The following is a 22323-nucleotide window of genomic DNA, read 5'->3' on the forward strand; positions in this document are numbered from 1 at the left end:
TAGCTCACTTGCTCTGCTATTTCCTCGAACACTTTGAATAGGAACGTGATGTAATTTTGGTCTAGAATCGAAGTACTACATGTCTGCCATCTAGTGGTAGGGAATACAAATGAGATATTACACCATATTAGGAACTACAGTCTATTTGATTAAGTATGACATCTTGTCACAATTTTGCGACTTTGGCGCTAAGAGGGTTAACTCATAAAGGTCGAGCCCGGCCTTACATAATCGTTCTTAGAGCTTCGCACAGCCTCGGAACTAGATAGGGCCGAGAGCGTGCCGGAAGCTAAGCCCAGACATGGGAACTTCAGCGGGTTCGAAACATAGTCAAACCCAGCAAGGATTAAATCCAGCCTTAGGGTGGGGATATGGTTCCTGGAGCGTTTTGAGCTCAGAGAGACCGTTAAGCCAGAGAGCGTGATTACCTGTGCTCTAAATGGAGTAGAGAGCACCTTAGGTATATAACCATGCCTAGGCTTCAGGACAACCTTGGAGTCGTTAGGCCCGAATTCAAGGCAGGAAGGGCTCACAGAGAGCGCCTGTAAATCTCCAACTCGCTTAACCGATGCCAAAGCCAATAGCAGTCTTTAGCGACAGGGGTCGAATATCAGCGGATTGCAGCGGTTCAAAGGGGGGACCGTAGAAGGGCGAGGGGGGTTCAACCTCCTAGACCCTTTCAAAAATCGAACAACAAGGTTGTTCCTGCCGACCGATATCCCGTCTATAGGAGCATGAAAAGCTGCTATAGCCACCACATAGACCTTAAGTGTGGAGGGGGTGCGACCCTTATCCAACAGCTCTTGAAGATATGTCACATGTGGATGGATCTTCACCGCGGTTTGTACACCAAGCGGTGAAGACCGACCATTTGCAGGCATAGAGGCGCCTTGTGGACGGGGCTCTAGCCTGAGAAATGGTATTTATTCTTTGCCATCCTGAAGAGGCGTGGGGAGGAAAGGCCACCCTGGTGATTTATGTAGGATACTACTGTCATGTTGTCCGATCGGACTTGTAGCGTCTGGACCAATCAAACACACAATATATATTTTGTTAGCTAGATTTAACAAATACTCTGTAACACCCCTCAGTTAACAAAACATATGAGGACCTATGGACCCTTCCCCCTGAAAGGTGTAACACCCCCGGACCCTGGTAACCATGGCAACCCTGACACCAGATACGTTACGACCTCATGGAATGTGACCAGGGAAAATGTCCCATAAGCAAGAGGCAAATGCACAGTAGAAATTGACTTTTCTACTAATTAATTCATAGGAAAACCTTTCTTTGAATGAACAGTGTATCCTTCAGGTCATGTTGTATGTTGTCTTTGATACAAGACAGTTGACCCTGAGAGGTCAGCTAAATACCTACAGCGGATCTAAAATATTAATAACTAATTATAACTAGTTATGATTAATTATTCATATTTCGCATGAGCTGATTCGTTACAGACTAATACATGGCATCCTTCTAGATGTGGTAGGAAGGACTGTAAGGCCTGCCATACTGCCAGCATTTACAGGCAGTTGATGTGCAGCTTTGTCTCTTCGTTCGACCACGCACCAAAGGCTGGTCTGCCGTCGCACAGGGCTCCCAAGCCTGCGGTTGATGCATCTGTGAAGATGACCTTCCTTTTGTGCATCATCCCCAGGGGTACGACCTGTTTGAACCACGAAGGGTCCTTCCAAGGGGCTAGGGCTGCGATGCAGGCTTGATCCACGTTGAAAACGAAGGTCCACCTTGTCCATGACGCCAAGCTCGGGATGGAACCATGGGTTTCAGCCAGTGTTGAAGAGGCCGCATGCGAAGGAGGCGAGACTCATGCTCTCGCAGTGGGAGCATGACGTCTCAGTGAGTGCGGCTTCTGCGTGGGATTTCCCCAGACGTTGCACGCATTCACTGTGCCCGTCATCAGCGTGCAGTGGTGTCCTGCACGAGCCACAGCCATGGCGCGACACTTGCACAAACGTTGCAAGAAATTTGCTCGGAAATTTGCTCTTTTTTGTTACCACATGCAGGAAAGCGTCAACACAGGTGCTCTGCAGACGGCTCGTGAGCGAAGCGCTGACTGGGGCTGCCTTGAGAGCGACGCGAGAACAGAGCTGCTTAAAGCGGCGATCTGATCCGGTGCTGCAAAGCGGCGCACTGATCAGTGCTGCTTGAGAGCGGCGAGCTGTGGGCGGCGAGCTGCAAGCGGTGAGCAGAGGCGGCAAGCTGATCTTGCTACTGTAGAACGGTGGCTGGATCAGCTTGCAGGCGAAGGCTTCAAATCTCGTAGAATCAGCGAAGAGCAGTAGATGTCGTCGCTGAAGGAGAAAGAATCAGTGATCCTATGCCGAGCACCTGCTTATATAGCCAGATACCCCGCCCATTTTGGCAGGCTCGGGCGCGCTGCTTCGCCATAGGCTCGTGCAGCTCTGCTGCGCCATCATTGGTTCATTTCTGAAACAATGGCAGTGCAGATGCAAGGAGTTTCCCGTAGCGTCTAGCGACGCAGTATGAACTGAAAGTATCGAAAGGGAACAGTTGTTTGTGTTAATAAAGTTTTTCTATATTTTTTATCACAGCTAGATCTGAGATGTTCACTTTCACTAACAAACCAGTAGCATTACCTTTTTTTTGGACATGCACCATGTTAATACTATGGTGTTCTTTGAAGTACCTTATAAATATGGTAATTGTTCAACACCATCTGATATCATCACTGTGCTATAGTACCACCACAGGGCCTTTTGTAGGCATTCCTTAAGGCTATCAAAACTAAGGAGTTTATCAATTATAATGCCTTTGTTATGTTATATGCTGTAAAGAGTATTTCCTTTAAGCCCAGTCAGCTTTGCCCCTTTACCTGAGTGCCTGAGGCAGACATTTAGAGACCTCCTCTATAAAATTTCCAGGCAAGAGTTGCACTGGCTAGTGCAAACGTGAGGTTGGGGGAAGGTTATTGTGGTCTGCTGCACACAAGCCTGTCCCCTGGAAACTGAATGTATGCCTCTCCGTGTAAGAGAGAGAGTGTTGAGGAGTGTAGTCTCGGTTGCGTGTTGCATAACCTGAACTAGTGGGCAAAAGTTATGGAGTTGCTGGCTTAAGTGAAAAGAATTTTTCACAAAATTTGCAAGAGGGATGCACAATTAATCTAAATTAAATCGCAAAGGCGATAAATCACGATTAAGCAGAACCTGCAATTGTAATGCGTATCTTCCAGTGAAGCATGTTTCTGTGATCAGCAGTAAATCTCCATCCGAAGGCCAGAGGGTGCTCTCGCACTGAAACTCCAAAGCGGTTGCTGAATAAATGGAAGATTTAAAGGGTTAGTTCACCCAAAAAGGAAATTTCTGTCATTAATTACTCACCCTCGTGTTGTTCCAAACCCGTAAGACCTTCGTTCATCTTCGGAATACAATTTAAGAGATTTTTTTATTAAATCTGAGGGCTCTCTGACCCTCCCATAGACAGCAAGGTAACTACCAAGTTCAAGGTCCAGAAAAGTACCAAGATGATCAACAAAGTAGTCCGTGTGACATCAGTGGTTCAATTGTCGTGAACGCACGTCCACAAGTGACGCAGTAGAGATGAAAATGTAGAATAAAGTCGTTATTTTTGTTTTCTTTGCGCAAAAAAGTATTCTCGTAGCTTCGTAACTTTACAGTTGAACCACTGATGTCACACGGACTACTTTGTCGATCATCTTGGTACTTTTCTGGACCTTTCAGATGGAGCAGCGTTTACTACACAGAGCCGTAGTTCACTAACAAGCTACGCAAACAGCTTTCATAATCGCAGACGATTTCTTCAATTTCATAATCGCGTGATTAAATTGTCTGCGATTATGAACGCGATATTGCGTAGCTTGTCAGAGAACTACGGCTCTGTGTAGTAAATGCTGCTCTATCTGAAAGCATGTGATGGAGATTTACTACTAATCACAGAACCAGCTTTACTGACAAGATACGCATGACAATCACATTCGATTAATCGTGCAGCCCTAGCTTGTAGGATATTTTTGTCAGTAACTGAAAGCTTTTGTGTTTCCTTGATGCTGCATCCACGCATGTAGGTGGCAGTATCAAGTTCAAAAGGCCAATGTAACAACTTTAGTGTATCTTTCGTGTGAAAATATTCTAAATAATTCTTGAAGAATATTATGTATTTATGAAAGACATCTACAACTGGACATGAATGATTGGGGCATTTATCTGAGTGTAAATGGTAGAATGTAGAAATGCAGGATAAATTTTAGCATTGCTTTTTATGTCTTCCAAAAAACATGAAGTTCTTGTGTAAAATGGTTCTTGGCACTTGTATGAAATGCTAGGATGTTGTTGTTAACATTAAACAGTCCCTAACATTAAATAGTCCGTATTTGCATATTTGTAGGATCAGGATTAGGAAGGACGGGACTGAGTAAAGATGGATGTGTACGACCCTCAAACTCTGGGAATTGTGGTGTTCGGTGGCTTCATGGTGTTCTCTGCCATTGGCATTACGCTTGTGTCAACTTTTTCAATGAAGGAGACCTCTTATGAGGAAGCCCTGGCCAAACAGCGGCAAGACTCTGGCAAGATCCAACCCCAGCGCTCTGACAAGAAGAAAAAGGCATCTGAAAAGAAAAACAAGGCCAAGAAGAAGGAGGAGAAGCCAAATGGGAACCTTCCAGAACCTGAGCCTGAGCCTATCCTTGAACCTGTGGTTGAGAACAGTGAGCCCAAAACAGTACCCCAAGTTGAACCAGAACCCCAACCTGAACTTGTCTGTTCCCGAGCCTGAACCTGAAGTTAAACCCAAGCCAGTTGTACCTGAACCAGCTCCTAAGATTGTTGAGTGTCCTGACCCTCCCACTGTAAGTGATGTGGTGCCCCCACTTGCTCCTTCCCCCAAGGAGAAGAAAAAGAAGGTGGCCAAGGTGGAACTGGCCCCCGTCAAACCTGTGGAGGTCCCAGAAGTTGTAGTTAAGGTGGAGCCAGTGGTTGCAGAGGTGGCGGTGAAAGCATCAGTCGCCCCTGAGGTTGCTGTTCCCCCTAAAGCTGAAGAACCCAAAACTGAAGCTCCAACCAAGAAGAAGTCTAAGAAGAAGGCTGAGCCAGGTGAGTATCGTTTGGACATATCCATCTAGGACAGCTGTAATAGTAGATGCTCAAACTTGCACTCTTTGCAACACCCTCATCAGTCCATCCTAATTTTGAATTTCTTTTAAGTGGCTACTGTGGAAACGGTCAATGTCCCCCAGCCATCACCATATAAAAATCTGGTCTCCAGTCTGAATAGTGCATCGTTCAGCGAGTCAGAGACCCAGAAACTCTTTGAGATCATCAGCAAGAAGGCAGGAAAGGACTCCTGGCAACTGGTAAAAGAATCTACATCTGATCAACCCCTAATACTTGTCTCTTTTTGTTAGCACTCATATCTCTTTCATTATTATTTGCAGGCATCTCAGAAGGGTGACCCATTGGCGGCACTGAAGAAGCAGCTGGAGGAGAAGGAAAAGCAGCTGACCGCTGAGCAGGGCAACGTAGCTGCAGCCAAGACCCGTGTCAAAGAGCTTACCAAGGTGACACCTGCCAGCGTGCATAGCTAAATAAATGAGGTTCAAACTAGTTTCTACTCAAGATCAAGCTTCAGAGCAAGGTCTTGAGTGACTGTTGAAAAAATATATATTTTGTTGGTCCTAGTGTAATGTTCTATGATGACTGGCTATCCATCCAAGGTATTTCCCTGCCTAGGATGCTTGAGATGGTGAGACAGGCTCTAGCATCCCGTCAACCCTACAAAGGACAAGGCAAGCGTTCTGGAAGATGGATGGAGTAATGTTCCTGTCAAACTCTAGTCGTAACAGTATCCCTGTACCATAACCATTAACTACTTTGAAAACAGAGATATGATTGGTTGTGATTACCCTATGCTCAACTGTAAGGCCTTAATTCTGACACTATCCCCTCCCTATCTCGAAAATCTGATTGGTTGATAGGAATGTTGTCCTAGGACCAAAAATGACATTGATCAAGAACATGTCCTATTTGCTCATTTGACATTAACCTCGAGGGTCTGGGTGGTTAACTGGTTAACTCTCCAACTCTCATTGCTCTGGCTATTAGGAGCTGAGTTCCGCAAAGAGCAAGATGACATCCGTAGAGACCCGTATGAGCTCTGAGCTGAGCGCCCGTGGCCAGGAGATTGCAGCTCTTCAGGCGCGTATGCAGGCTTCCTACCAAGAGCATGTCAAGGAGACACAACAGCTCAACAGCAAGGTCAGAAGAGGTCACCAGCCTCTAACACTTTCCTTCTCACTATGATGGGTATGTTATTGAATGTTTTGGTTGTGTGTGTGGCCACAGATCCAAAGCCTGCAAGAGCAGTTAGAGAATGGACCAAATGCTCAACTGGCCCGTCTGCAACAGGAGAACTCTATTCTCCGAGATGCCCTCAACCAAGCCACTAGCCAAGCAGAAAGCAGGTATTGCACATGAAGTCCCATTATAACATTGCATTGAAACCAATGAAGTGTAAAACTTTGGAGTAACAATTTCTACTCCCCTATGGACATGAAGAAGGTATACTAACCATTTCAACTGGTGGATGCCAAACTGGGTGGGGAAAATCCAATAACCTGAACAGAAGGAGCCATATCTAGGGACCAGAGACCTGAGCATGGGTTTCTTTGAATTGGACCATCTATACACACCAAACTAACATTTAACCTGCCTCTAGGTATAAAATGTCTTATCTAACCATTTATTTTATGCAAATCGGTGGCTTTTTCACGCACACAGGCAAAATGCAGAGTTGGCAAAGTTCCGTCAGGACTGTGTGCGTCTCAACCGAGAGCTGAAAGAACGCACGGCCACTCAGCATGCTGAAGAAGAGCGCAGGAAGACTCTGGAAACCAAGATGGCGGCTGCTGAAGAACAGTTAGCACAAACAAAAGTAAGCCCTGACCCCTGACCTCTTTCCTGTTATCTCATCTCTTTGAGGTGGTTGTGGTCTTTGTACCATGATAATTCTGGGTAGGAATTTCACCATATATGCAACCTTTAAAAGCAATGCCTGTCTGTCTTTGTGATGCCTTGCAATTCTCTTAGGACATTTTGTCTGTTTGTGTTTATCTGTGTGTGGGTAGGTACTTTTTTTTTTAGGTTTTCTTTTTTTTTTTTTTTTTAGTTGGCTATGCATGAAATGTAAACCCCTGTGGTTAAAACTCCCATGTTGAATGTTTAGTAATGATACATTATTTGATATTAAACAGATAGTTTACTAAAAATGTAGATTCTGTTATCATTTACAGTTTGTTGGTCCAAATCAACATGACTTGCATTGTCATATACAATGAAAATAGATTATGAACAGTGAATGTCAGGTTCCACAAAGGACAAAAAAAGCACTATATTTCACTACATTCCAAATGAGGTTGTACAATAGCTTTAGATTTAACTTAAATTTTGGCCTTTTAAACAAAGTATTGTATGGCTGCTTTGAGGTGAACTATTCCTTTGACTACCATCTATGTCTGTGTTTAGGTGTCCCATGTGGAAGCAGAGCAGGCTCTGCAGAAGAAGTTGGATCGCATCAGTGAGGAACTCCGTGAGGCTCAGCACGGCAGCACCATTTTTCAGGCTCAAGTAGACGCAGCAAAAGAGCAAGCCAAGACTCTCACCGGTCAGTACACACAAACACACACATCTTCTTTCATTTGATATGAATATGAGTGTTCCCTTGGCTCAGTTCCCAGATGGAAACAGTGAGTTGTAGAAGACATTTAATGTAGCCATATTCTATTTGTAGCATTTTATGTTTTTGTAACTTTAAGGCGGAAATTACTTCTGTTTACAGAACTCCAGGAGCGAATGCGTGCCACAGAGACCGAGCTGAAAGACAGATGTGAAGAGCTGGAGATATTGAAAGAGGAAAAGCCCTCTGTGGAGACGGAAGCAACAGCACAGGCTGAGATCCAGGTACAAATAGGCTATTTGACACTCTCTGATACAGTTGCCTTTGCAATGCACCAACACCAGGTTAATATCAGATACTGTACTGCATGTAACTTTCGGAATAAATTTGTTTTTACCATTTTCATCTCTGTTTTGATTCTGTATAGAAGGAGGTTGAACAGTTGAGGAACAGGTAATGCGAACTCTGTTTGGATTCATATGATTGAATCATTAAGTTTAGTTTAATTTTTTATATTCAAAGTTTAATGGTAACAAGAGTATTTTGATGTATTTGTTTGCAGTCTGAAAGAGAGGGAGGGCCAGCTGACGTCACTGGAGGTGGAGTTTAATCAGCTGAGGGAGGAGCTTGTCACAGTAAAGAGAACTCTGGCTGAGGAAACTCAGAATAGGTATGGTCTTTGATGTTGAATTCTATTAATCTTCAAATTAAGATGGAATTAATCACATCTGTTGTTACTAGAACTTCAAGTATATGTGCATGTGCAGCTCTCTAGTCTCTGATCCAAACATGGACCTGTTTTTCAGGGTAAATGTGGCCGACACTACATGGAGGGAATACACCGCAGAGATCGACCAGCTTAAAACTAGGTATACAACACAGCTGATTCTTTTTTTAAGTATATTTTGTTGACAATTTGGATAGATTTTTTTCCCCTTTCTATCCCTCAGTCTAAAAGAAAAAGAGGATTTGGTGGCATCCCTACAGGCTCAGCTGGAAAAGATGGAAAGTGTGAGTGGAGCATTTGATAAATGAATAATATTTGCATGTGTGTAATACATGTTAATTGATTTATAATTGTATATCAACAGGCTGATAGAGCTGAAGCAGAGCCGCCATTTGAGAAGTAAGCAAGATATTTTTTTGTCAGTTCCTTAAGACGTTTGCCATTTTTTTTCCATTTATGCTTCTGATAATGACATTTGGTTTTGTGCTGTCAGTCTGGAGAAGGATGCGCGCATGATCTCACTGGAGGAGGAACTTCAACAGCTTAAAGAAAAGATGGAGAGAATGAAGGCCAAGAGCAATGTGAGTCCATCTCTATTCTACCCTTCCATCCATACTTAACCAACATGTCCATATCTGCCTGCCTACCCATTCACATCTAATTACCTTTCTTGTCATATCTACCCAACTCATTGGTCCATGCCTACCTCTGTCCATATCTAACCAGTCTGTCTGACCATATCTACCCTACCTGTGCATTCATATCTACCCATTAATTTGTCATATAACTATTTGCTATCCATTTCTACCTACCTACTTGTCAATTTATATGTACCTGTCCATACAATTACTTTGCTGTTTATATCTACCAAACCTGTCAGTCCTTATCTATCTAGCCTGTCTGACCATATCTACCTAATACATTTATATAAACCTACTCATCCATCCACACCTGCCTATGTGTCCATTCATATCTACCCAAACTGTTATATATATACAGTGGGTACGGAAAGTATTCAGACCCCCTTAAATTTTTCACTCTTTGTTATATTGCAGCCATTTGCTAAAATCATTTAAGTTAATTTTTTTCCTCATTAATGTACACACAGCACCCCATATTGACAGAAAAACACAGAATTGTTGACATTCTACTAGTCTATCCATTTATACCTATGCATCCATCTAAATGTAAAGGTAGATATAAATTACCTTATCTACCCAACTTGTCAGTCTATTAGTTTATATGTACCTACTTGTTCATCCATATCTACCTACCTATGTGTCCGCCCATATCTACCCAGCCTATCCATCCATCCATATCTACCAAACCCATTCATATATAACTTCTCATCCATCCATATATGCCTTCTTATGTGTCAGTCCATATCTACCCAAACAGTTTATATATACCTACTTCTCTATCCATTTATACCTATTCATCCATCTAAATGTACCTACTCCATCTATAATTACCTCTCCATTCATATCTAACTACCTTACTGTTCATATCTACCCAGCCTGTTTGACCATATCTACCCAACTAGTTTATATGTACCTACTTTTTCATCCATATCTACCTACCTATGTGTCCGCCCATATCTACCCAGCCTGTCCATCCATATCTAACAAACCCATTCATATTTACCTTCTCATCCATTCATATCTGCCTACCTATTTGTCCGCCCATATTTACCCAGCCTGTCCATCCATATCTGCTAAATCTTTTCTTTCTCATCCATCCATATCTACCCAACCTGTCCATTTCAACCCATCCTTGTCTCATCCATCTAAATCTATCTGTCAGCCATATCTAACCACCTGTCTGTCTACTCAACTCATCAATATCTACTCACTCATTTGTCCATATCTATCTATGCCCATCACATCTGCTCTACAGATCTGGCCATATCTAACCGAAATATCTGCCAGTTCATAACTGTCTATCTATCACTTAATCCATCCATCTCTAAATTACACCTCTATCCACATCTAATTGTGGTGTGTGTTCAGGAACTGCGTGAGAAGAACTATGCCGCCGTGGAGGCTCTGGCTGCTGCTGAGAGGCTGAGTGAAGAAAGACTGAGCCAAGCCAAGGTCGCACAGGTAACCCTGATGTACACACACAGTATAAACACACTTAATTATATATCTACACAGTACACAAAAACCATGAAGAATGGGGTGTTCATTATCATCAACATGTTGTATTTGGCTAAAGCTACTACTTTCTTGTAGCATTATTCAGTGTCATTTAGTGATCAAAGGCATTTGTGTGTGTGTAGAGTGAAATTGAGCAGCAGCTGAGCTCTTTCCAGACAGACACCAGAAACGCCTTCCAGAAGCTCTTTCCTCACATCAGCATAGATACACACCAGGTTAGAATGAAAAAATTATAACTTTTAATCGTTTTCGAGCAGGTATGGGTAATTTAACTTAAATACGTGTTTTGTAGTCGAACTGGCTGGAAGCATTCACACATGAAGCACAGATGACTCTGACGCACAATCAGCAGAGTCCAGCAGAACAGCAGCACACAGTGTCAAGCTCCGATTCGACGGTAGGATAGTCTCTCTATGGACACAAACCTGCAATCCACGGTTTTTCCTCTTCTCATGTCTCATGTTCATATGTGTCAGGATCTGCAGCAGAAGCTCGCTCTATCAGAGGAGAGCCAGAGGTCACTAAATGCCGAGTGCGAACAGTACAGATCAACTCTCAGTGAAACGGTACAGTGACACACACATAATTATTAGTGCTGGGCAACGATTAATCGCATCCAAAATAAAGTTTTTGTGTACATAATATATGTGTGTGTACTATGTATATTTATTTTGTATATATAAATACACACATGCATGCATATATTTAAGAAAAATATTTTGTTTGTATATTAAATATATAAATCATATGAATATAAATATATATACATGTAAATATTTTCAAAATATATAATGTATGTGTCTTTATATATACAGTACGTATTAAATATACACAGTACACACGCATATATATATTTTTTATTTTGGATGCGATTAATCGTTGCCCAGCACTAATAATTTCACAATAAAAGTGATCTAGAATTTTTTTATTTTATTTTTTGGCTGTAAAAGCTATGGCTGTAGAATGAAACATTCATTATTTATCTGTAGGAAGAATGAAACGGTGATGTTAAATTCTATAAATGTTACCTTTATTATATCTAAAAAAAATTAATGGAGCCTTGACTTTAGTAGGCCTTCATAAAGTTTTTTTGGGGGGGGGGTAAATGTTGTTTTATACAGGAGAGCATGCTGAAAGTTCTGCAGAAGAGTGTGGAGGACGGTGAGCTCGAGTGCAAGTCAAAGATTTTAGATGCTGAGCAGCAAAAACAGGCGGTAAGAACATCCTACACTGATTCTGGATTTGTGGGACCTTTTACTACAGCCAAGCGGTTGTGCTTAAGTTCTGTGGATCTCCCACAGGCCCTGGATCAGGTGAAGGTCCTAGAGGAGACAATAGAGAAGATGAATGTGGAAAGACAGGACACGGATCTAAGAAAAATATTTTGTTTGTATATTAAATATATAAATCATATGAATATAATATAATGGGTATGTGTATGTGTCTTTATATATACAGTACGTATTAAATATACACAGTACACACACATATATATATTTTTTATTTTGGATGCGATTAATCGTTGCCCAGCACTAATAATTTCACAATAAAAGTGATCTAGAATTTTTTTATTTTATTTTTTGGCTGTAAAAGCTATGGCTGTAGAATGAAACATTCATTATTTATCTGTAGGAAGAATGAAACGGTGATGTTAAATTCTATAAATGTTACCTTTATTATATCTAAAAAAAATTAATGGAGCCTTGACTTTAGTAGGCCTTCATAAAGTTTTTTTGGGGGGGGGGTAAATGTTGTTTTATACAGGAGAGCATGCTGAAAGTTCTGCAGAAGAGTGTGGAGGACGGTGAGCTCGAGTGCAAGTCAAAGATTTTAGATGCTGAGCAGCAAAAACAGGCGGTAAGAACATCCTACACTGATTCTGGATTTGTGGGACCTTTTACTACAGCCAAGCGGTTGTGCTTAAGTTCTGTGGATCTCCCACAGGCCCTGGATCAGGTGAAGGTCCTAGAGGAGACAATAGAGAAGATGAATGTGGAAAGACAGGACACGGATCAGGTGCATGCATACCTTTAGCATTGTTCTTCAGTTTTGGGGACTTGTTTTCAGGGTACTGATTCATGTTGCTTTAAATCCAAATGAGTTTTTGTTTCTAACAACACTTGTGGTTTCTCTGTTCTCTGCAGCTGAAGGGGCAGGTGATGCTTTTGGAAGCACAGCTGGAGAAACAACTGGAGTCCATAACCATCAGTCAAACGTACACCGAAGAGATGTCTCAGGTAAAACCACCAACTGACTTAAGGTTATTGTGTTGTTGTTTTTTCCATTTTGAACGGAAGTGTAAATTTGATTAACTTTCATTTTAAATTAATATTTATTTGAATGTTTTTCCAGTAGTACATTTAACAGATTTTGTTTTAAATTAAACTATTAAAATGTAATATGGATTTGATTTGGATTTATTTTGTTTATCACAACTTAGATTTTTCATTTGATTTTAAATTATTTGATTTTTTTTTTTTTTCATTTACACTTAATTCAATTTTGGTTGATCTTAATTTATGTTGATGTGATTTCATTATAAATTAAACTGTTAAAATTAAAACACTGATTTTTAATAATGTTTTTTAATTAGGCCTATAATTTTGATTTTAAATGTAAAATTACTGTAGTATTTTGATACTTTTGCATTTCATTTAATTTTCGTTTACATTTAATTCCATTTTGGCTGATCTTGGTTTATTTTGAAGGGATTTTATATTAAACTATTTTATTTCATTTTCACTTCATTCCATTTAATTTTATTCTGATTTATGAGATTTTTTTTTTGTTCAATTACAAGTTTGTACTTTTTCTTTGAACAGAATTTAATTTAGATTTGTTTTACTTTTATTACTTTTTGTGTGTTTTTTGTTGTTGTTGTGTACATTATATTAATGTTTAATTCAATTTAAATAAGTATTATTTAAGAAAAGAAGTCTCAGTCTTACTTAAGGTGCTGTTTTTCACGGTTCAGTTATCTTTATTTATATTCTTCTCAGCTGAAGGCATTGCTATCAGAAACTCAGGTCCAGCTTTTATCAGCCAACTCAGAGGCTCAGCAGCAGAGAGCAGAACTGTCACTGGTAAGTTTAACATCAGTTTGTCTCAGGATGCACAGGTGGCTGTCTACTTTGAGTGACCGCTGTGCGTTACAGGTCAGGCAGGAGCTACAGGAAGTGACTCGGCAAGTACAGAACGACGAGAGCGTCCAGTCAGCTCAGGTTAATACTGGTTGTGCGTGTATTAACTGCATCTGTTTTCATTCCCCAGTGTGTGTTTTGTGCATCCTGTGTTCTTTGTCTTTCATAAAAGCCTGTTGGTGAAGGAGGGTGTAGCATGTCTTGTGTATTATGTGCTGCCTGGCCTGAAGACAACTCTCTGGCATGCTTTTTTTTGTCTTGAGCGGTTAAAGTACATGCACACATGTACATGTATATGCTATTGCTGTTGTGTCCTGCTGTGTGTGGGTATTGAGTATCTGTGATCAAACTTACATCTGATACTCACCGATGTCTAACTTTACAGGTGAAAACACAGCTGGAGGAGGCAACAAATAAAGTGCAGACAGAAGAGGATATTCGACAGCAGGTTGCAAGCAACTATGAACAGGTGACACATTTTAGAGGGCTGTTTGGATCTGTTCTTGCTGGATGACAATATAAAAGCTAGTCCATTTAATATTAAGGACTCTAATTAACATAAACAAAAATCAAATCAATAAAAATGCCAAAAGGACCAAAATTAATCTAATTTTTTATAAAATTATCTGTTTTTGTTTTCAGTATTTAACTTCATTCATTTCATTTTGGGTTTATTTTGATTTGGGTTTACTTTATTTTAATTTATCTTGATTTATTTGTCTAATTTGTATTAAATAAACTTGTATTTTATTTTTTAATTGAACGGAGTTCAATTTCTTTTTTGTTTTTGTAATTAATATTTTAATAAATGAAAGGATATAAAATTAATACATTTGTTAATATTTAATTAATTGCATTTTTTATTTTTATTTTGGTTTGATTAATTGTATTTGTTTTTATTTTATTTCATTTCATTCATTTTATTTTAGTATATTAATTTAATTTAGTTTTTAATCAAATTTAAAGGGTTAGTTCACCCAAAAATGAAAATTATGTCATTAGTTACTCACCCTCATGTCGTTTCAAACCCGTAAGACCTTTTCGGAACAAATGAAGATATTTCTGATTAATTCCGAGAGCTCTCTGACCCTCCCATAGACAGCAAGAGTCCTTACACGATCAAGGTCCAGAAACGTAGCAAGGAGATCAATAAAATAATCCATGTGACATCAGGGGTTCAACCATAATTTTACGAAGCTACGAGAACACTTTTTGTGCGCAAAAGAAAAAAAAATGACTTTATTCAACAATTCATCTCCTCTGCGTCACCCTATAGTGCCATTTTGGAGAGTATCACATACGTAAACCGCGTACGCAACGTATATACGCGGATATATTTTTGGATGCGATTAATCGTTGCCCAGCACTAATAATTTCACAATAAAAGTGATCTAGAATTTTTTTATTTTATTTTTTGGCTGTAAAAGCTATGGCTGTAGAATGAAACATTCATTATTTATCTGTAGGAAGAATGAAACGGTGATGTTAAATTCTATAAATGTTACCTTTATTATATCTAAAAAAAATTAATGGAGCCTTGACTTTAGTAGGCCTTCATAAAGTTTTTTTGGGGGGGGGGTAAATGTTGTTTTATACAGGAGAGCATGCTGAAAGTTCTGCAGAAGAGTGTGGAGGACGGTGAGCTCGAGTGCAAGTCAAAGATTTTAGATGCTGAGCAGCAAAAACAGGCGGTAAGAACATCCTACACTGATTCTGGATTTGTGGGACCTTTTACTACAGCCAAGCGGTTGTGCTTAAGTTCTGTGGATCTCCCACAGGCCCTGGATCAGGTGAAGGTCCTAGAGGAGACAATAGAGAAGATGAATGTGGAAAGACAGGACACGGATCAGGTGCATGCATACCTTTAGCATTGTTCTTCAGTTTTGGGGACTTGTTTTCAGGGTACTGATTCATGTTGCTTTAAATCCAAATGAGTTTTTGTTTCTAACAACACTTGTGGTTTCTCTGTTCTCTGCAGCTGAAGGGGCAGGTGATGCTTTTGGAAGCACAGCTGGAGAAACAACTGGAGTCCATAACCATCAGTCAAACGTACACCGAAGAGATGTCTCAGGTAAAACCACCAACTGACTTAAGGTTATTGTGTTGTTGTTTTTTCCATTTTGAACGGAAGTGTAAATTTGATTAACTTTCATTTTAAATTAATATTTATTTGAATGTTTTTCCAGTAGTACATTTAACAGATTTTGTTTTAAATTAAACTATTAAAATGTAATATGGATTTGATTTGGATTTATTTTGTTTATCACAACTTAGATTTTTCATTTGATTTTAAATTATTTGATTTTTTTTTTTTTTCATTTACACTTAATTCAATTTTGGTTGATCTTAATTTATGTTGATGTGATTTCATTATAAATTAAACTGTTAAAATTAAAACACTGATTTTTAATAATGTTTTTTAATTAGGCCTATAATTTTGATTTTAAATGTAAAATTACTGTAGTATTTTGATACTTTTGCATTTCATTTAATTTTCGTTTACATTTAATTCCATTTTGGCTGATCTTGGTTTATTTTGAAGGGATTTTATATTAAACTATTTTATTTCATTTTCACTTCATTCCATTTAATTTTATTCTGATTTATGAGATTTTTTTTTTGTTCAATTACAAGTTTGTACTTTTTCTTTGAACAGAATTTAATTTAGATTTGTTTTACTTTTCATCTCCTCTGCGTCACCCTATAGTGCCATTTTGGAGAGTATCACATACGTAAACCGCGTACGCAACGTATATACGCGGATATATTGTTTACGTTCAGATCAGAGCGTAAACAGCATATCCGCTTGACGCAGCTGACACAGAATAGCGTACGCTGTTTGCGTTCAGTGGATACTCTCCAAAATGGCGCTACGGTGACGCGGAGGAGACGAATTGTTAAATAAAGTCGTTATTTTTGTTTTCTTTGCGTAACAAAAGGATTCTCGTAGCTTCGTAAAATTGCGGTTGAACCACTGATGGCACATGGATTATTTTACTGATGTCCTTGCTACGTTTCTGGACCTTGATCGTGGTAATTACATTGCTGTCTATGGGAGGGTCAGAGAACTCTCGGAATTAATCCAAAATATCATAATTTGTGTTTCGAAGATGAACGGGTTTGGAACGACATGAGGGTGAGTAACTAATGACAGAATTTTCCTTTTTGGGTGAACTATCCCTTTAATTAGATTTTGACTACTTTGTTGTTTATATTATATTATAATTTTTTTAATTAACTTATTTAGAATGTTATGTAGATCATTATTTACAATTTGAAATTCTTGGGGTGTTTCTCCTCTCAGGCTCAGAAGTGCGTCAGGGATCTCGAGGCTCAGTTAGAAGCGTTGAAAGCTGCTGGAGAAGGACCAACTGAAGAGCTAAAGGTTCCTACAACACATCTTCACCATCTGAAGTTCAAACCAGCATATACAGGATCTTTGCTCTCTAACAGTGTGCGTTTTTTAAAAATTTGTGTCTGTATCAGGAGAGACTGGAGAAAGAGAAGAAGCTGACGCGAGATCTCGGCCAGGTAGCCACTAAACTTCAACATCTCCTGAAAAGTACTCAAGAAGAGCTGGACAAAGAGAAAGAGACCATGAAGAACCTGCAGGAACAGTTACACGGCAAGGTACATTATGAACACTTTCCAGACAATCACAAATGTAGGGCTGTCAATCTTTGCTAAGCATATATTCCATATGGAATGTATCGGTAACATTTACATTTTTATTTCTGTCAACAGGAAGCTGAAGAGTCAAAAGAAGGGACGTCTGTTTGACAGAATAAACCTGACAACCCAAGTGCCTTAATTGTTCTTATTAGGGATGCACCGATATGAAAATTTTGGCCGATACCGATAACCGATTATTCTTTATTTTTGAAAGCCGATAACCGATATGTTGGCCGATAAATCTATATCCAAATTGTTATATACTTTTTGAGAGCCTGATTACAAAAAAGGTCTCATCATTAAAAGCCACATCCCAAACCCTTCAACATAAGCAGCCTAGTTTGAACGGTGTACGTTTTAAAAATATTTTTACTCTCCCATTACCAAATTTAGTCATAAAAAAGTCTTACAAATAAATAAAATTATGCATAAATAATGCAAACAAGTCACTGGACATCATTACACGTGTAAAGAATCAAAATGAATGCGCCACAGATCAATAAAACGGAATAGCCTCTGCACGGACAATAATTAAATGATTTTAATTACTAAACCATATTGTTGATGAAAATAATAAGAGAACAATACAAGTGGTTGTTGTTATTAATAATATATCAATGATTTTGAAAAAGTAACAAATTAATACCACTGTTTTAAATAGCAGCCGTTGAGCTGCGCGTGCTGAAGCTGAAGAGCTGAATGAACACGGTAAACTGAAGCGTTTTGCTGGCAGCTTATTTAACTCAAGGAAATGCATCCTGAGATTAATATTAATACAACATAAACATAATATTACAACTTATATATGTACAAAATGACGCAGTTATTGCATGCTATAGTCAGAATGTGTGATCCTGTTGTGGATGCGCTCTTCCCATAACAACGCGCTGAAACACGGCAACTAAACCCAAAGAATTCACAACGTTTTATTATAATAATGTTCTCATTAGAATGTTATATACACGACATTCCCAATCATAGTTATTAATGTTGTGCACTGCTGTTTGAGCTGCGTGCGCTGAGCTAAAGACGATCACCGGTAAACTGAAGCGCTCTTTTAACTTAACCAAACGCATTCTATATGAGATAAATCAGATATACATCAAATAAACACAATATTACAACGTACAATTGCACAAAAGGCTGCAAACGAACAGCGCGCATCTGAAGTGTCTCTGAAGGAAATAATGCATTATTTATCGGCTTTAAGATATCGGCCAAATTTTCTTATCAGGCCGATACCGATAACAGAAAAAATTAGCCGATATGGGCCGATACCGATATGGTGGCCGATATATCGTGCATCCCTAGTTCTTATGCATTATTTACTTTTGTATTCTCTGCTACTGTAGCGAATATGCTGACTGTTATTAGCCAGTGAGGATTGTTAAGGGAGGAAGCATTACAATATATTTGTCACTTTTGTCAGAGCCATCATGAGGTGACTGAACACATCTCCTAAAGTTATCACAAAACCGCTCGCAGTGTTAAAAGAAAGACACATGATGACTTGTGCAATCGCTCTTTTTATCTTTTGTTTGCATGTTCTCATGAAGGTCAAATGAAGGAACATTTCATAATGCAGCAATGCAACACAAGCTACTACACTTTTGTAGTTGGCTGGTAACAAATGTGATTATATGATAATAAACTATATACTTTGACTTGTGGGTTGGTGTTTTCTTATAAAGTAGTTTATATTTATCAAGCAGTTTAAACTTTGGCTACTGTTGAAACGTTTGGGGTCAGTCAATTTTTTAAAGAAATTAATACTTGTTAACAAGGATGCATTAAATTGATTAAAAATGACAGAAAAGACATTTAAATTATTATTCTATTATACTATTCTATTTCAAATAAATTCTAAGGATCACGTGACACTGAAGACGGAAATAATGGCTGCTGAAAATATAGATATATTTACATTGTCATTTAGCAGACGCTTTTATCTAAAGCGACTTACAAATGAGGACAATAAAAGCAGTCAAAACTAACAAAAGAGCAACAATATAAGTGCAAATGACAAGTCTCTGTTTGCCTAACGCAGTACACGTAGCAAGGTGTATATATACAGTGTGTATATATATATTATACACACACACGTATATACACACACACAGACAAAGAAAAACAAGTAGATAGAATAGAAAAAATAGAAAGCTAGTGTTTTGTTTTTTTTTTAAAAAGAGGATAAATATAAAGTAGAAAGTGCTAGAGTTATAGGGTCAAATAAAGGTGGAACAGATGTGGTGTTAGTCGTTTCTTGAAGATGGTTAAGGACTCAGCTGCTCGTATTGATTTGGGCAGGTCATTCCACCAGGAGGGAACAGTTAATGAAAAAGTCTGTGAAAGTGATTTTGTGCCTCTTTGAGATGGCACAATAATACACCGTTCACTTGCAGAACGCAAGCTTCTAGAGGGTACATAACTCTGAAGTAATGAATTTAGGTAAATGGGTGCAGAGCCAGTGGTGGTTTTGTAGGCAAACATTAATGCCTTGAATTTAATGCGAGCAGCTACCGGTAGCCAGATCAAACTGATGAACATATATATATATATATATATTGTTTTCATTTATTTCTTTTTTTATTTATTAACTGACACAGCATTTGATGAAGTAAAATATTAAAAGTAATTTACTGATCTCATTATTTATTTATTTATTTTTGGTTGATGTGGTCCATTACATGTTCCTGTTGAGGGCCGCAGTAAATATTTTTCAAGATTTCATATTCGTATGACACCAAGATGTTTAATAACTTGAGTGCTTGAACACTGCGATATAAATTGAGGTTGGTGCATTATTTGTTTGCTTTAAAAGCTTTAAAAAATTTACAATAAAAAAATCCTACTACTTGTTTACTATATCATATTTTTATGTGCTTTCTATGCGTAACATTTATACAGTGGTGGACGAAGTACACAAATCAAGTACTTGAATAAAAGTACAGATACGTATAATAAAATATTATTACTCCAGTAAAAGTAAAAGTACTCCTTTTTCAATTTTACTCGAGTGAAAGTACAAAAGTACTTGATTTTTTATGTACTTAAGTAAAAGAGTACTGATAGCTAGATTTATTTTGCAATTTTATATAGGCTACTTAATGTAAATTTATATTAGCACATATTTTTTATAATCCAACTGCTCAAAATACCTGGGAATTTCCCAAAATAACCACTATATGGAATCAAGATATATTTTTGTTGTTGATATGGACTACGTTGACGAGAGTGATGTAGTAATGTTCACTGTGAAGCTTACACTGCGAAGTACCTGAGAGAAAACAGATCATCTGATCATCTGATTTTCACCAGTAAGAAAAAAAGTGTTTTAAAGCTTGTTGTTTTGCAGAACATCACAGTTATATAAGACATGAGAATAAGGCCTGACGTTAGGAAGAACATTTTAAGGAAAATAATTATATTTTCATAATGATTTTTTTATGAAAAACCACTTGTCTGTGGTGTAAAAACACCCCTGGCCAAATGCCCCCCCTTTTTTAATAATTACTGTAGTTACCGTGTTCTGAACATCACATCCTTTCTTTCCCCCAGATGTAATCTATCTAGGTGGTTGAATAAAAATATTTGGACTTTATATCTAGAAATTACCTCAAGTTAGCACCAGCAAGCTTGTTAGCTAAACAGTTAGCATCAGCTAACAATATTTACTTATTTTTGGTTACGAATAAACATTCATATCTGTCTACTCGGCTAGTTAATCCAAACAATATAAAAATGTATACTGTTGATAAACAATATAAAAACAGACATCACATAGGGCTAAATGCGTAGCATTTTAATAAAACTGTTAACACTACGGCAGCGGGGAATATGAACGTGCATGAGTTATTTTATTTAGTCTGTGTTATTTTAATGGTTAGTTTTTTTTAACCTAAAACATAGAGACACAGATGTTGATGTGTCTGCATTCAATCATTTCAGTGGGCTTAAACAGATCACCCTTTACAGCAGATTTAGTTCACAAACAACTGACAGCTTTGACCTAAATATGATTTTCAGTTAAAATAATTAATCCTAAAATTCGACATTAGTAACTTACTCTTAGCAGCATCAGTTGCGCGCGCTCACAAGATCTCCCAGTTCTTACTTGTGACTTCAGTTCACTGGAGACTCGCACTAAACGGTTCATTTGAATCAGCGAGTTGTCGACTCGAGAACAGCTGCAATCGGTTCATTCTAATTCGTCAATGAATCGTTCGGTGCGATTTGCGAACCGATTTAAAAGGTTCATTGAAAATCAGTTTGTTCTTGAATCAGACACCGCTTCTGCGTCTCGGAGCACGTGATATATTATAAGGAGTAACGATATGTTTTATGAAATGTAGTGAAGTAAAAAGTACGATCTTATGCTTTGGAATGTAGTGAAGTAAAAGTAAAAGTTACTCAAAATAAAACTACTCCAGTAAAGTACAGATACTTGAAAAATGTACTTAAGTACAGTAACGAAGTAAAACTACTCCGTTACTGTCCACCACTGCATTTATATACGTTTGAAGTGTTATATTCAGGGTTTGAATTTAACTTTTTCACTCACCAGCCAACTTGGCTACTAAATTTTTAAGTTACCGGCCATTCATAATTTCTACTAGCCAAAAAAATTAAACAAATATGAAAAAAAAAACATAGTTTGAGGTAAGTCCACACTGGATGCGACTAAGTGACCACTGCAAATCATTTGTACTTTGTCAAACAGTAGGCCTACGTCATAAATAGAACGAGGCATCAGTTTACAGTCGGGGATTTGTCGTGCTGTGCTGCGCCACATCCAGTGTAGGCCGCATCCAGTGTAGGCCGCATCACAGATTATAATGGGTTATATAGTATTTTGTCGCATCTGGTGTAGACACGGTGCGAGTCTTCAGGCAATTTTTTATTTTTCGTTATTGCTTCAATGCAAAGGAAACCAGTGCACCCGCCACGCCATTCTTTG

The 22323-nt window shown here is 38.5% G+C and overlaps 1 pseudogene; it reads left to right on the forward strand.

The window, feature by feature from the left end:
- Positions 1 to 19030, forward strand: part of LOC107570375 (ribosome-binding protein 1-like) — a 24382-nt pseudogene extending 5352 nt beyond the window's left edge.
- Positions 19031 to 22323: the final 3293 nt, after the last annotated feature.

This window comes from Sinocyclocheilus grahami, unplaced genomic scaffold, assembly GCF_001515645.1.
Source record: "Sinocyclocheilus grahami isolate Dianchi unplaced genomic scaffold, SAMN03320097.WGS_v1.1 scaffold1449.1, whole genome shotgun sequence".
NCBI classification, from domain to species: Eukaryota; Metazoa; Chordata; class Actinopteri; order Cypriniformes; family Cyprinidae; genus Sinocyclocheilus; species Sinocyclocheilus grahami.